This window comes from Pholcus phalangioides, unplaced genomic scaffold (assembly GCF_987345545.1).
Source record: "Pholcus phalangioides strain wild (caught in Gottingen) unplaced genomic scaffold, Ppha-v1.0 ptg000015l_1, whole genome shotgun sequence".
Taxonomy (NCBI): domain Eukaryota; kingdom Metazoa; phylum Arthropoda; class Arachnida; order Araneae; family Pholcidae; genus Pholcus; species Pholcus phalangioides.
The window spans coordinates 93,898,008-93,913,905 of record NW_028301608.1 but is presented as its reverse complement, the minus strand read 5'-3'; the positions used below and the strand labels follow the sequence as shown (position 1 = coordinate 93,913,905).

The following is a 15,898-nucleotide window of genomic DNA, read 5'->3' as shown; positions in this document are numbered from 1 at the left end:
GTAGCCTACAGACGAAACCAGTCATCAAAAAAGTGTGAAATTTTCTGGAGGACTTCATGAAGTGTGGGAATTTGTTTCAGCGGAAAAAATTAGTTGCAAATGTCATCACCAGAGAGCGTTTCATTTTGAATACCTGTAGTAAACATGTAAATTTATGTGATGTCACGCAGAAACTCTTACAAAACCTAGAAACATTCTCGCAGATCTTGTTTCTCAATTTGTTTGCTGCGCACAATGGCAATAGGTTTACGAAATCGCGCTTTCTTGGTCAAATTGTTTTACCAAAACAGCAATTCCGCAGTAAATGCTCTACGGAAATATCGGAATTATTAGAAGAGGATTCGAAAAGGTCAAATGAATGTTAAACCTTAACTCGTTAATGTGATAACAAAATTTAAATACCACAGGATCGTTTGCTGTTCGTCCTGGAAGAGGAAGAAAACCCGTTTCTACACACGCAGTACAAGAGGTTTTGCTTCAGGTGGAAGATCATCATTTGAAAATTTTTTGTCACACCACGGTCATTTTCTGCACACGAGGGCTAATTAGACCGAGACCTACAATTTATTGCCGATTCCGAACGGCAGGCTTGTTTTTTATAACCGTCGAGAGATTGGTGCGCTAACCCTTCGATGGGGAGCTCCCTGCGGTAGCAATTTTTCCTGCGGTCATGTCGCCGTTTCTGTTGTACCCCTGCGTCATGATAGTTTTCTGACAAGGACGAACCGGGAATCGACACCTCTAACACCTCGCGACACCTCTAAACATCCTTTGGTACTTTGGGCGAGTATCTTATCGACCTGGACTACCGCACCCCTCAGGTGGAAGAGGACAGGACTTCAAATTCTCGTTGTTGCGCTAGTGTCAGGCGTGCAGCACATTCATTGGATAGGCCGCGTTCTACTGGCCATAAGATCCTCCGATATTATCAGTACAAACTACTTCACCAAACACCAACTCTGGCCATATCGCTATATTGCAATTTACTGCCATTAGTGAGATGGGTTGGAAGTGAAGGCGCTGTCGATCGGTGGTTGCCTCGAGTTCGTTAGGGAAAATATCTTATCTATATCCTCCCTTGGGTTCGAACCCGGGACCCTAACAACAACCTTCACGATGGTAGACGAGCATTTTACCACCATGCCACTCGGGCACTATCCGTACAAACTGTCACTTGTGCAACGGTTGCTTTCACATGATTATGACGCTCGACTCAGCTTCTCACTGCAGTTTCCCTAATCTATATCCTCTCCGATCCCCGTGCCTTAATCCATGCGATTTTTGGCTTTGGGGGCATTTGAAACGTCCGGTAAGTCGTGACAATCCAAGAACTTTACCTGACCTTAAAGGCGGCATTTCACGCCAAGTGCTGAACATTTCCCGCACACACTTCGGTTAGTTGTGGAACATACCATCTTGCGATGTCTCATGGTATCTGAAAATGATGGCTATCATGTAGAGTATGTTTTGTTGCAGTAATAATTGTTAAAAGTTTAACAATTGCTGAAATTATAAACATTTGCCTAAATGTGTCGTTTCTTAATAAAACGCCCTCTGGTGGCGTCATGTGCAACCCCCCCCCCCCGAAACAAATTCCCACACACTTCAAGAAGACTTCCACAAAATTTCACAATTTTCTGATGACTGGTTTTGCCTGTAGGCTACTTCAAAATAGGATCTTTTAATTATGGACGCCTTGTGCACTACTTGTCATATTTATAGTTTTTTAAGAGCGTAAATGCATATTTTATAGAGAATTTTCCAGAAGTTTTTAGAGCATAAAAATCCTAGCCCTAGTTATAATTATCAAAGTGAAATTGATTGTTAGTTTTAAACAGCGTTAAAGCATAAAAATGAGTATTATGTAGTATGATGACTTGATTGTTTGGTTTTAAACTGCATACAAGCGCAAATTTTCTGCACTGAAGTGCCGGTTGATATGTGTTGGGTGCTTACAAGAACTGATTTTGCGACAGACATTAAAACAAATTATACGATATCGTAAAATTATAAACATCGTATACGGCACCCCGATATACGAATGAAGATTCAAGGTTCAAACACACCAGCCAGTGTTTTGGCGCATAAAATTCACACCTCAGTATGCATCATAAAAATGAATAATATATAGTGTAACCCATTTTGTTTATTTTCATGCCACATACGAGTTTGAAACGGAAACCAACTTTACTTAGGAAATTGTACCAGATATTTTTATTGGATAGGTGGGTAGCAGAGATCCCACACATTTGTGATAGATATTTTTCATATACCTTTATACAGAAGAGACATATGCGTATAAATATTGCTTGAATTCTGTGATTTAAACAATATTTATGCGCATCTCTCTCTCTCAAAAATACCGGAACGGAAAAGCGAATAGAATTCGTCTTCTGTTTAAGGCAACGTAATTTATCTTTCTGACGCACTCAGATTTCGGAACAATCTTGACAAATATCTTTCATTCACACATCACTTTTTCAAAGTTATCAAGGAAGCCAAATTTGCCTTTAGCAAAATATGCCGACAAAATTCGGATCTGTCTATCAACAACAAATTAATTCTCTGCAAAAAATTATCATCCAATTTACTCTCTTGTAATGCTTGTTATAAAATACGTATGAGCATGTTATAGTCTCATATACGCTATAGTCTATACCGCATGTTATAGTATGTTATAATTCCATCTACGGCATATGGTGTCTGATTTCTTTGATGTACGTCTTGTCCATATACACAAATGCACAATATTGTGCATTTGTGTATACGGTTATGCCACCTTAAGAGGCAACAAAATTTAAATAGTTTTGTAATTGCTACAGGTATACGAAGCACTGTTTTCGGAGTATGAAAACAGGAACGTCTACAGATGCTCACCGCATACATTACAACCGAAAAGTTGAGGTTCGGTCAAATTGCGATCCAAAGACCCATCTGACGATCCCGTCATTGATCCTCAGTATTACAAAAATGAAGATGATGTCAACGATATTGTTGAGGGTAACTTTTCAATTTTTCTCGAGAGTTGGTGTTCACGCCTTTGCTAAGTGCTCTTACAAAATTTTCATATGATAGAATGTGTTTAGCATGTAGCATAATTCTGATTATAACGTTAACGATTACACTAGCTCTTTACATCTAGCTATCATTTACAGTACTTCCACAAGCCGCATGAAAAAAAAAACCATCTTATATGTTCTGTCGTTCCATCTTTACGGGCATACGGCAAGGTAAGTTCGACTCAGCGACTGTAATTACATGACGATATAAACAAACAAACAACAATTTTGACAATACAACTGAGCTTTAAACGAACTTAACAAAAAGAACATGTATAAAACTTTAAAGTAAATGTAAAAATATGAGGCAAATTGACAAATAAATACACAAAGACATTAAGACGTAAAAATAAAAAAATAAGTTAAACATATACGATTAAAAGCAAAATGGAGGATATAAAATATGCAAATTAAAAGTAAATGAAAACCTTCTAAATATGCAAAATTTAAAAAAAAAACACACACATACAAAAACATATAAGACTTGGAATTTAATTCAACAGAACACAAAATAAAAAAGTACTTAAAATATAAAATTAGGAAATAAAAGACAAAAAAAAATGATGTAGAATATGAAATTGGGATGGATCAAGAGCTGTAAATTCTGAACATACACAATATGCATGTACTCTATTATACAAAAGGCGGATTTATAGCTCACCGGTTACGCACCCGGGACCCCGGCTTCTGTAAGGTCCCGAAAAACGCAAACTTCGCACTTTTTTTCTAATTTAACGGCCCCAAAATTTTCTTTTGCACCCGGATTCAGAACCTACTTTAATCCGCCTCTGAATATATACGACGTAAATACAAAGGCATGTGGCCAAAAAACATAACGAACGATTACATTCTAGAGTTTTGCCAATTCACACACACACACGTACACCTCAATGTCATACTTGCGAAACCGAGAAACTCGGAAAATTCGGATTATCTGGGCTTCTAGTTGCCACAACTGGAGAGTTGAGTTGCACGTTCTCCCTCACGCGGCACTACTAAAAAAATCTTAATGCCCTGCTGATTACCCGTGAGTGCTTTGAGCACCGTGATTACTGTGAGTCCCGAAGAGTAACTGCTAATCATCCGTAAGATGAGTCAAATTTGCAAGCACGCATAGGCACACACACACACACACGCGTTGTAAATATCCACTATTTTGAGCGAGTGATAGTTCTATATGATGAAGGAGCTTTATTTCGATAAAAGCAGGTGGCGATTCCTAGAAGGTTTAGTAACTTCGACTGTGGCAGCTATAATGCGGATCAGGAAAAACTTAAAGCAGGAGTTCTCAAACTGTGCGCCACGGCGCCTTTTTGCGCCTCCAACCTTTGTCAGAGGCACCACGGAGCGGTCACCGTGACATGAAGGTATTTCGAAAATATTCTTTGTTAAACAGCTCTGCGGAAGAGCTCGCGGATAAACATTGAATAGGAAACAAAGGCGCCGCGGGTGGAAAAAGTTTGAGAACCTCTGGCTTGAAGGGTTAATACCATGCCTATGAATGAATACGAATGGCACATTTATGTGACGATTATATAAAATATATACTCAAGAGATGACGTGATTTTTGTTTTATCTGTTAGGCTACAAGACTTGCCTCAAAATAGCGAGAACAAGCGCCATGCAAAAAATCGGAGCAGAGCCGACGAGAAAACTGCCACCAGAATGCCAATCATTCGACTTTGAAAGTGACGAAGGATTACGTTGTTACGCGCTGTCTTACGGAACGACGCTCAGTCACCTGGTTGGCACGGCCAAGATGGGTAGAGTCAACGACTCGACTACCGTTGTAGACACGAAACTACGGTAAATTTTGCAATATGAAACTATTGTTACAATTTATTGCAATACTAAATGAATGAGAATATAGGATACTAGCTATAATACCCGGTGCTACACGGGTTTTCTTCGATTACTGGGAGGATTGAAAAAGTGACACACACCGTCATAAAGGTATAAACTATTAAATGTACTGGCAGAGTTAAAGTGGGAAAAACCATTTTAAAATCATAATCGTGTCTGAAACACATTGCTAGGGAACCACGATAACCAAAGTAATCATTCCGAAAGTGATTGTTGCGACCCAGGAACCATTGTTGCACGACAGGTTTTGCCCATTGCGGGTATTTGTACTGCTCTGACAAACTTTTAAAGTAGCCTATCGTTCAAGTCGCGTCCCGTTTGGTATATATGCAGAATTTGGAGACGATAAATTGTATATTTGCATAGAGAACACACACACAGACAGAAAATCAGTTTTATATACAGTGTGTCGAGTAAGTGCTAGTTCTGCCATTATTATCTCATAAACTGTCCGTCGTAGAGGTATAGTTACAATTTAAAAAATGCTCAAAAGACATTCTTAAAGTTCCATGTTTCCAAGTGCAATATTCACAGCAATATTCGAATTCGAAAAGGGGAGAAAAGGTGGGAAAACAGCTCTAAAAATGCGGAAAAACCGTTTTACCCGCATTTAACGCTGTTCTTTCCCAACTGTTCTCCGCTTTTCGAATTCGAGTATCTCAGCGGATATTGCACGTGGAAACATGGAATATTATTTTGTTGGCATCAGGAGAGACAGGGCAACATCTTTGTTATTGTAAGCTAGATCACGGGAGACAGCATAAAAAATTAGATTTTTTTTTTTTGTTTTACACGCCGTATTTTCACTCTCAAAACTGGCGCAGGGTAATTTTTGAATGCCTGTTTAGAAATTTTTAAATTGGAATCATTCCTCTAAGACGGACGGTTGATGAGATAATAAGGGCCGAACTAGTGCTTACAGGACACCATGTATAGTCTCTATAGACATGGTGCTAGAGAGAGAGGTTAGTTAAAATTTTTCATTCTCCATTGGCTAATCGTTGTGAGAATGAACACGGTTCCTATTTTCTGAATGTGCATTCATTATGACAAAACTTTCCCTAACTACGCTATTCTCTGTGATTATATACAAGGTGTCCTATAAGATAGTAAATAATATTAAAAATCATAAGAAAATTGAATTAATTGGTATATTTGAATGCTGTTTGCGAAATAAGTTGACTTAGGAAGAATTTTTTTTGGTTTAGGAAAAAAATTTCTAAAACTTTTTTGTCGATAGAGGGCGATGCGTGTAAGTATATCACTGTGAATACGTAAATCAGAGTAGTATAAAACGTGCGGGATGAGTGATTAACAGATCATTTCTGAATTTTTCAGCCACTGACGCATAAATAAGGTTTTCATCGTGATGTTGGCATTGGTGGACACCTTCCACATTATTGTTGAAGTTTTACTTCAGACACGGATCGCCTTCTGAAGTTTCACGAACGTTACGGACACAGAAGATATTGAAGAAAATTTCACCCCAATCACACCCGCCCAACAATTCTTCCTGGCCCTTTATCGACAAAAATTCCAACTTATATATATATTTTTTTTCTGTACCAATAAAATCAATCTACGTGAGAATAACTTCTTTGCAAACTGTATTAAAAATATACAAATTCCTCCAATTTGTAATTACTTATGAACTTATGGGACATCCCGTATTTTTTTGTACTAATGTTTTTCTCTTATTTCAGAGTGAAAGGCATTGATGGGCTCCGAGTCGTGGATGCGTCAATTATGCCAATGATTCCATCTGGCAATACTCAGATACCGACTATGATGATTGGTGAAAAAGCATCTGATATCATCAAACACGATATGGGACTATATGGATTTTAGGGATCAGAAAAAAAAACATATTTAGATGTTTTAAAATGGAATATTTCGCAATAAATTATTTCTCGTATTCATTCATTTTTTAGCTATCCACAAGTTATTGCTCCTGTTTATTTATAATATGCCCCCCCCCCATGGTCCGGGAATTTTTCTCCTCTTTTTTTTTTTACTCGGGTCCGCAAATCCTTTCTCCAATTTATTATTTGTCGGTCCGTAAACCAGTTTTAATGTTTCCACACCTGCAATAAGGTAAAAAAGCAGCGTTTCTCAACTCGAGGACTAGTGATATGCTTGAAGTAATCCAACGGACCACACTTGATCACAGAAAGAATAGTGTCTATAGATCATACGTCCCTACTTTACGGGACATTCTCGTATTTTTGGTCGTTTTGCCTTCTTTAATGTGTAAGTTCCGTACTCGCAACGAACCTCATTTGAATATATAATCTCCACTTTAATCGGAGATAATTTTGATAACTTAAAAATCATACAATAATTACGAATATAATTTAGGTTTGCTCATCATGCGTATTTTTATTACCCAGCATTTTTTCAGTTCACTGCAATTTACAGTTCTTCATTTCTTACCCATCCAAACTTTTCAGAAACTTTTGCGGGAATTTGTGACTTTGTCGAGTTATTGGCTACGTTTTTGTTGATCATTTGCGTTGTCAAGAGTCACGTTTTCACGAAGATCAATTATGTCACGTTTTTTGCCGTAATTAAGATCCTAATTTTCAATATATGTGGTCTTCACCTTGTCACGATGAAAGATTCTCCCCTCGAAACCCCCCCCCCCCGTGAATACCTTTTTTTTTCACGGCAATTTACATTATATCCACGTACTTTAGTAATTTTAACAATAATTTGCAAATTTTTTACGAAAATTGCATTTTTTGTTTAAAAGTAATATTTGGGATCGCAGTTTCGCCCGTTGTTTTCTCGATCAGATATGGTTACCCTAAATGTATGAAGGTCTAATATTTTATAAGTAGCCCATTAGGTATTGCTAATATCAACTATAACAATCAATTATTTATTGTTATTTATATATTTTATTGTACTTTATATCATTTATAATATTATTTATAATTTATTATTATTTTATTCAATTAGAATTTTTTAGTTAGGCGTACGGACCACCCGTGTCATTCATTATTGCGGAGCATAGATTGAGAAACGCTGCTCTAAAGCATGAATATATCCTAAAAGAAACATACCAGTCGAATAAAGCGAGCATTCACTTTCTTGATATTCAGCACATAACTATTTCACAGCAGAGACGCGAATGGCAGGTATGTTGAGAGAATACCATAATGTCTGATACATGTAGTAACTTCCCAGGTTCACTCTTCGACTGCCTGCGTATAGAGACAGAGCGGCGTACCGTGATCTGACTAAGAGGAGGAGGAGGTACATGTAATAAACTGATACAGCTGAACTAACGGCAATAAGAACTGGCTCGTAAGAGCTTATGAAGAAAAAAATGGGACTGAAAGGGTTTTTTTTTGACAAAAACGGCAGAATGGTGATATGATTACGAGTACGGGAAATATCATGTGAAGTGGATGCATTCTAGTGAATGAATATGGATGGTCCAGTTCAAAAACGCAACAACTCAGAACATTGCAATTGATGAGTTATGCATGTCATGAGAACGGTAGAAAATGCTTCCATACAGGGTGTTTCAATCTGTTCATAGAACTATCTTTGCAACCGTTGACATGTGGTTTTTTGAAATGTCGCATTGTTTCTACACAATGCCGAAACATAGAAAAATAAAGAAATTATCTTTTTATAGAGTCCCATGTGCGATTAGTGAAATGTAAAACCGGCTTTGAAAAGCAATTTGCAAAAAACTTCATATTTTTCACACTAGAACGGCTGGAGCAGTCATTTTGGCGGTTTTTGATTTTGAAAACGCTATAATGTCGACAGCACTCAACGTACACACTCTATTTTAACACAAAGCTTCTGGAGCCGAAAGCCCACTCGCTTGGGCTCGCCAGCACCGCCATTGGGCTGTTGACGACTGAAAACACGTTGACGGGTCTGACGAGTCGTGTTTTTAGTTGAATCGGCCGTGTACGGGTATGAAAAAAACCCCATACAACCATGGACTCCGCATATGAACAGGAGACCGTTCAAGTTGGTAGAGGTAATGGCATGGTATGGACTCCTAATAGGATTGCACATTACTCTGAATGATGATCGGTATGTGAAGATCCTTTCTAATCACTCACACCCATTCATGTCCTGTATGCATTCCGACGGGCTTAAACAATTACAACAGGACATCGCGACACTACACACGTCCGAAGCTGCTGCTGCCAAGTGGCTCCATACTCTTCTGACTTCAGCATCTCTTCCATCCACCACCTAAATTCCTAAACATAATTATTGGGGATACGTAAATTTCGTATTTACGAAATAACCGCGGTAAATGTAAAATTCCCGAAATAAATGCGATAAGTGCGAAATTTGCCAATTTCGATGAATAAATGCTAAAATTTGATTTTTTTACTACTTCTTAGCGAAATCTAGGAAATTTACACTTTCTCAAGTGGGAAAGTCGTAATTTTGGTCAGTACTTTAGAGTGTGCTTGAAAGGGAAACCACAAGCGTCACTTCTTTGCCCTTTGACATTGTGTTAGATGTGAATACAGTCGAGTTCGGGAAGTGTTTGTAATAACAACGTGTACGCTATAAGCGAGGCGTTGAAATTAGCTTACGTAGCAATAGCATATAGGCTTTTTTAAGATTATCGTGGACAAAATAAGCTTATGCGACACATAATTGAAATACGTAATATTATGATAAATTATACAGCATGAGTATGGTTTTTGATTGATATCTGAAAAGTTATGAAAATTTATTAGAAAACGCAAGATATACACTGAAGAGCCAAAAAAACTGGTACACCTGCCTAATATCGTGTAGGGCCCCCGCGAGCCCGCGGAAGTGCCGCAACACGACGTGGCATGGACTCAACTAATGTCTGAAGTAGTGCTGGAGGTAATTGACACCATGAATCCTGCAGGGCTGTCCATAAATCCGTAGGAGTAAGAGGGGGTGGAGCTCTCTTCTGAACAGCACGTTGCAAGGCATCCCAGATATGTTCAATAATGTTCATGTCCGGGGATTTAGGTGGCCAGCAGAAGTGTCTAAAGTCAGAAGAGTGTTTCTGGAGCCACTTCGTAGCAATTCTGGGCGTGTGGGGTGTTGCATTGTCCTGCTGAAATTGTCCAAGTCCGTCGGAATGCACAATGGACATGAATGGGTGCAGGTGATCAGACAGGATGCTTACGTACCTGTCACCTGTCAGAGTCGTATCTAGACGTATCAGGGGTCCTATATCACGTAAACTGCACACGCCCCATACCATCACAGAGCCTCCACCAGCTTGAACAGTCTCTTGTTGACATGTAGGGTCCATGGATTCATGTCATGAGGTTGTCTCCATACCCGTACACGTCCATCAGCTCGAAGCAATTGAAACCGAGACTCGTCAGACCAGGCAACGTGTTTCCAGTCCTCAACAGTCCAATGTCGGTGTTGTCGGGCCCAGGCGAGGCGTAAAGCTTTGTGTGGTGCAGTCATCAAGGGTACACGAGTGGGCGTTCGGTTCCTAAAGCCCATATCGATGATGTTTCGTTGAATGGTTCGCACGCTGGCACTTGATGGCCCAGCATTGAAATCTGCAGCAATTTGCGGAAGGGTTGCACGTTTGTCACGTTTAATGATTCTCGTCAGTCGTTGTTGGTCCCGTTCTTGCATGATCTTTTTCTGGCCGCAGCGATGTCGTAGATTTAATTTTTTACCGGATTCCCGATATTCACGGTACACTCGTGAAATGGTCGTACGTGAAAATCCAAATTTCATCGCTACTTCGGAGATTCTATGTCCCATCTCTCGTGCGCCGACTATAACAACACGTTCAAACTCACTTAAATCTCGATAACCTGCCACTGTAGCAGCATTAACCAATCTAACAACTATGCCAGACACTTGTTGTGTTATATAGGCGTTGCCGACCGCAGCCCCGTACTCTGATTGGTTCCATATCTCTTTATTTGCATACGCATGCCTGCACCAGTTTTTTTTGTCTCTTCAGTTTATACAACAACATGCAGACACTTTTGGAAACGATAATGATTTCTTTTTGGAGTTGTTGCAAACGGTTTTTCCCTTTGAAGTTGACAGTATGGTGCAATTTAAAAATTCAGAAAAAATAACCCCTCTGATGTTTATGAATTTTATATCACCAATCAATAATACGCTTAAATTAGTAAAGCTTTTCAACAGTGACTGAGTTGATTTAGAAAAATTTTCTTTAATCACCGCCACCAATAAAAATATCGCAAAGTAATAAAAACAAGTAAATATCCAATAGGTTCAAAAAACAGACGGTACAGTCTTAACAGAAAGACGGGATTTTATTAAATGCCAAAAATTTTATTGCCAAAATAGTTATATTTATTCTCGACAGATAGCGCTAAAGTCTCATATTTCGTGTCATCTGTTGATGAGAAATACAACTATTCTGACAAAGTAAAATTATTGAAAAAATTCAGGTTTTTTTTTTTCTTTCTTTTTGTCTTTCTTAACTTTTTGGAACTTCGGAAAAAAATGCTTGCAGCAAAGCATTTGAAAAATAAGGTTAAATAAGGAGAAAGTAGAGATATATTACTACAATATATGCTAGTTCTCTCAACACTGAGTACTTTAACACTTTCCAGTTATACGGTCGGTTTTATTCGAATTGTTGTTTTTTTTTTTTTTTTTTGTGAACGAATGTGAAATTTGTGATTTGGAAACTTTTTTTTGCGAAATTTACGTATCTCTAATAATTATTATTCAGCACATATGGATACCTTCCAACGTGCTGTACGAAATCACTTCGCACCGTTATGAAATTGTGGACTACCCTGAGAGAGAATCATGGATGCCTTCACCCATTAGTGGAGTCCATACCACGTCGGGCTGCAGCAGTTCTGGGTGCTCTGGGAGACCCAAACGATGTTAGGTGGGTATACCAGTTTTTCTGGCACTTCAGTGTATATAACACGAGCATATATTTTCCTTATAGCCTCCAATTGAGGATTATAAAGCCTAGTGCGTATGACACGTATACTAAGTGAGACAGCATCATATAATATATCTGGCAGATGTAGTAGTAGTATAGCGGCTAAACAAACGGTGGGAGCAATAAAAACGATGATTTCCTGAACCAAATCGTTGCGTCTGGAAAGAGAAGCTCTCACCATCCATGTTCTTGTTACGGCAGTAAAACGTAGGTAAAACGTTTCAACAAACTGCTACACTGATACGCTCCCAGGTAAATTTTGTCATGAACAAAACTGAAGAAACACATTCACCAAGAAATACAGAGAAAAAAAAAATAAATACCGTATTTTCCTGCGCATTTATCCGAGGCGTCATATAAACGATGGTTTTGCATTTTCACTAATTTGAGAAAAAATTTCATCGTATAACTTAGTCCGCATGAGAGAATTTTATTGATCAATAATATAATCTTCAAGAATGGACGAAGTTGTTCGCCATCTTTTTTCATTTTTGTATAAAATATATAGATTTTTCTATTTCCATCTATACGTTAGCTATAAATTTCTGGGAGATTATTTTTTACAAAATGAGAAACATTTTATAGTTTAAAAAAATCTATTATTGAAAGCATTTATTTCTACTTTTACCTCTCGGGGAAAATAATCATCGCGTAAGATGCAGAGGTATATGATTCGCACTGAGAAATTCCAATTTATTTAAAATATATACGGTACTTCAATCGCCTTTCAAGGACAAAAAAAACCCCGAAGAAACCATGAAATTAATTATCTTATTTTAATATGTATAAGGAACCTCCTTTTTGCAAAAATTGGGTCCAAAAAGGGTTCCTTATACATAGCATGAATGAATGAACGCCAGGGTCTCTGCCGCCGGACTTATCCCGTTGCCGAGATCTCTTCCAGCCCAGCTTCGTGGCAGAGTCTAGAACAAAGTGAGTATGTACACCTAACAGTCTGAGTGTGTAGCTAGTGTTGTGTATGATATTTCAGTGCTGCCATCTATACTTCAAATTGTGAGTGAAATGTAATGATTAAATATTTGTAACGTTGTAGGCCTGCTGCTCTCTGTGGCGAGACTTTTTAACAGGGAGATCGGCTCGCATTCGTGCCTTGAAGTTGGAACCACAAAAAACAAACTTCAGCCGACCACCACTGTGGGGTTCGAACCCGGATCCTCGCATCACGAGTCCGTCACTATAACCACTCGACCACCACAGCGGCCCTTATACTTAGCTAGTATTATAGATAGATAGAACCGCTGATGCAAAGCAACTTACCAACTTACTTCCGTTGCCTCAAAAAAGGCAGGGTTGTGTCGGAAAAAGTTAGTAATAGTAGTGCCACCCCCCCCCCCTGCCCCTTGCTCGTAAATATCAAATCGCTCACGTCGTTCTCTTTCATAAAGAGTATATCTTTTAAACGTTTTCCAAATTTTAAACCCAAAAAATCAGGGGGTTCCTCACACGTGTTAAAATACGGTAATTCAAAACTATCGGAATATATCAATTGGTATATTAATACAGTCGGTCCTGCTCGATCAGATAACGGATAAACGGATAACCCACTTAAACGGATAAAATCCTCCGTCACCAAAATTTCTCCCAAGCGGGAAATTTTAACATTGTTAAAATTCTCCTCTTAATATGATAATTTGAACGACTTCCCCTCACTTAATCGAATTTTGGCATAAACCAAGGCGCCAACTTAGGCTCATATGTGCATGACATCTTCATGGATGACTTTCCAGAAATATCAAATACTGTATTCGGGCATGTATGCAGATGATGTGATATTGCTCAAATCAAAGGATGGCCCAAACATTGCCCTAAACGAAATACAAGACTATATCTACAAAAAAAACTGAAAAGTGAAACTATTTTTAATAAAGCCAAGCTCAACCCAGACAAATGGTTTTATTTGGATGACCACAAAATAACTACCGATCGATACATCAATAAACATCATGGTCCAAGGAACAACCCCCCTCATCAGATAACACTGGGCGATATAGACTTAATTTTCAATTACATACCTCCAATAGAATAAAGCTTGCTGCAGGCTCTCTGGACCAGATATCAAAATTTTGCAACTCTAGAGCCATGCTTAGCTTAATTGCCTTAAAAAAAATCATGATGCACACACAAGTAATTCGACTATCTCTAACATATGCCGGATTCGCTTGGCAATATGCTTCCAAAGGAAATATGTACTAACTTTTTCGAAACAGAGTATTAAGACGCATCGCAGGAGCTCGAAAATACTTCAAAATATTTGATTTACACAAGGAACTGAAGGTGGAGGCGGTTTACAAATACGTCAAAAGGATCTCAAAGAATTATTACGAGAAATTGGAAAACTCAAATATATGAGACACTTTCAAGATATAAAATCTGGCCAGAATACAGTTCTGGCTCCTCTTCCCTTAAAATTGATAACATTTGCCTTACTTCTCACCTTGATATCGCCACAGGATTTAATCGGGCTTTTTCCTGTTTTTTCCTTTGACCCCCCCCCCCTTCTCAGTACTTCTTTTTCGCTTCATTATTCAACTCTAGTCCTGCCTTCTTCACAAAAGAAGGAAAGAATTCTGAACCTTTTAAAAAATTGAAACCCCACGCCACTGGCCCCGATGGGGTCCTAAATCATGTTCTAAAAATTGTGTGGTGGTTTGGTCAGGACATGATATCTCCAAAAAATGGATTTTTGATCTGAAAGTACGTCTTGCCAGTTAGAACTAATTAGAAGTGAGATAAATGCACAAATACGTGCGTACGGCTAAACAACATGCTGATGTATGATATTTGCATTTTTATTTGTGCGTATGCTTTATTTTGGATTTTTGAATAGCAATGAAAATGCTTATATCTCAAAAATGTGAGTTTGGAGTTGTCATGTTCTGACCAAACACCACAGAATTTTGCGCTGATGAAATTTCTAATTATATTTTAATTATCTTCAACGTCGTATTAAATACATCTAACTTGGCCTCTGACTGGAAAATTAATAAGATTATCCCAATTCATAAATCAGGATCTCTTTCAAATTTCCTAAATTTCAAACCAGTCGCTATCGCCTCTACTTACTGCAAGCTTTTTGAGCACATAGTTGCCAAGGAAAAATCCGCTCACACCTTGATTCAATAAACTTCTTTTTCCTCAAATCAACACGGCTTTCGATCACCTTTATCAGTAAATACCCAATCAGTTCTTTTCATACACGATTTATCAAGCAGTATCGACAAAAACGTCCAAACTAATATATAATAACAGTATACTAGAAACTGTTTTTGGATAATTAGAAATATATATGTTTAGTGAACTGTGAGTATAATAGAATAATGGTGAGTGTAAAAAAAATATATTTATTTTAAGTTTATAGAGATTGTGCAAGAGGCAATAAAGTAACCAAATTTACTGAAGATGAGTGAAAGGCAGGAAATATATAATGATGATTTAGTGAAATGATGATACGTGAAAAAATGACAGTGACGTGTATTATAGAGGGGGAAGAGAGAGAAGAGAAATGATGATTGTGTGTGTGTGTGTGTGTGTGTGTGTGTGTGTGTGTCTTAATGCACAGAGAGGGAGAGGGTGGAAGCTCTGACCAACTGTGATATTGATTCTATGATATTGATATTTTTTTGATATTGATAACTATAACATTGATTTCAAGAAAAATTAGTGGGAAATAGATGATTGATCGATCCTGCGTGTTGGGCTGAACGCACAGCGAAGAAAGGTTTTTTTTCCTGGGGTTTTTAAAGTTTGAAAATAATAATGATAACCATTATCAGCAATAGTGATCACGTCATTAGTGGCCCCAAGATAAAGGAAATGTAGACCATAATACAGTAATAATTAAAACTGGCGCTCCACATGACTTAGATCGTAGTTTCCCAACGTTTTTTTGTCTCATCGCCCCCTTCTTCAGAAATCTTTTTCTCCCATCGCCCCCCCCCCCAACGCAATCTAGCCCATAGAATCCCATGTTATACCCGTAGCTTCTACCGCCCCCCTGGAATTTTTCATCCACCCCCCAAGGAGG

At 38.2% G+C, this 15,898-nt stretch overlaps 1 pseudogene across 1 annotated transcript in view; it reads left to right on the top strand.

Moving 5' to 3' along the window:
- The window catches only part of LOC149077087 (uncharacterized), a 28,094-nt pseudogene extending 21,281 nt beyond the window's left edge, over nt 1-6,813 (top strand). The window contains exons 11-13 of the transcript XR_016193955.1: nt 2,823-3,000; nt 4,643-4,865; nt 6,626-6,813. The product of XR_016193955.1 is annotated as an uncharacterized LOC149077087 (transcript). The remainder of the gene's footprint in view (nt 1-2,822; nt 3,001-4,642; nt 4,866-6,625) is intronic.
- Nucleotides 6,814-15,898: the final 9,085 nt, after the last annotated feature.